This window comes from Cynara cardunculus (genome assembly GCF_001531365.2).
Source record: "Cynara cardunculus var. scolymus isolate 2C chromosome LG 8, CcrdV1, whole genome shotgun sequence".
NCBI classification, from domain to species: domain Eukaryota; kingdom Viridiplantae; phylum Streptophyta; class Magnoliopsida; order Asterales; family Asteraceae; genus Cynara; species Cynara cardunculus.
The window spans coordinates 8,517,570-8,519,004 of NC_037535.1; positions in this window are offsets into that span (position 1 = coordinate 8,517,570).

Consider the following 1,435-nt stretch of genomic DNA (forward strand, 5'->3'; position numbering starts at 1 on the left):
GGGGAAGAAGAAACGTAACACAAGGAGAGGACCCGGAAAATATGATGACAATAGAAACGCAAAGTCGTAGCAGGGGTCGAGGAAGAGGTAGAAGTACTAGACAAGAACAGGAACTGTCGGCTCAAGAAAGTTCAATGTCTGGTCATGGAAGAGGAAGGGCAAGGGGTGGACACAATGTTCCTGCTCCCGGATTTATTACCCAAGAAATGTTGGCAGCAGAGTTGGGAAAATTCCAAGAAAGTTTGGTGAATTTGTTGGGGCGTTCAACCCAAAATAATCCAGACGTGGTAAGAAATCTCGATTATCAAGAAGAAGCTGGAGCTAGTACACCGGTAACTGGTACATCTGTACCCCTTACTTCATCCTCAATACAAAAAGGAGGAGATATCAAAATGTTTCTTTCCTGTAAACCTCCTAAGTTTTCGGGTGAGCGTGATCCTTTTAAAGTTATGTGTTGGCTTAAAGAAATAGAGCTGAGTCTGCAAATTAGTAAAAGTACATAAGAAGATAAAGTCATGTTTGTTGTATCTCGTTTGAGATCAAGTGCTTTATACTGGTGGGAAGTCCTGTCCAATTCAGATCTGAACATTTTGAAGACCATGTTGTGGGAAGAATTTATGGTTAAGTTTAAAATGCAGTATTGTCCTGAAGCTGCAGTATGAAAGTTGGAAGATGATTTCCTTCGTCTTGAGCAAGGAAACATGTCAGTCCGCCAGTATACAGAAGTTTTTATGGAACAATCTAGGTTTGCTGAAGCCTATATAATATCTGAAAACAGTAGAGTGAGAAAGTATATCTGGGGATTAGAGTCGAATCTTCGGAAATATGTAATATCCAGGAATCTGACAACATTTCAAGCGGCAGTTGATGCAGCTGAAATTCTAGAACAAGACATTAACAGACAACCACAAGAAAAGGTTGGAGAGAAAAGAAAGGGGGAAGCTACAGTAACTGATTTACGTAGATCGAGGTTTATGGAAAATTTGAATCGGCCAGTCTCAAGATTTGCTGAAAGGGCGTGTAACCGATGTCGTAAGATACATCAGGGAAATTGCAATACCGAATCTCGAGTATGCTTTAAATGTCAGGAACCAGGACATATAGCTCGARACTGTCGGATGACGCAGAGGTGTTTTACTTGTAATTCATCTCAACATGTAAATGTCGATTGTCTGCAAGCAAAGAGTCAAGGGTTTGGTTTTGCTGGAGGTCGGGGATCTGGATATTCTAGGGGTCGAGGATTGGGGTATATGCCAACAAGTCTTGGACGAGTGCATAATCGTGTTAATCTAAGTGGACGGGGAGGGATAAGACAGGCAGAGTCTAATGCAAAAGGAAGAGCCTTTCAGATGACGAGAGGTGAGGCGGAAGTGCACCCTGAAGTGGTAGCAGGTACATTCCTTGTTAATTCAGTATGTGCCAAAGTTTTATTTGA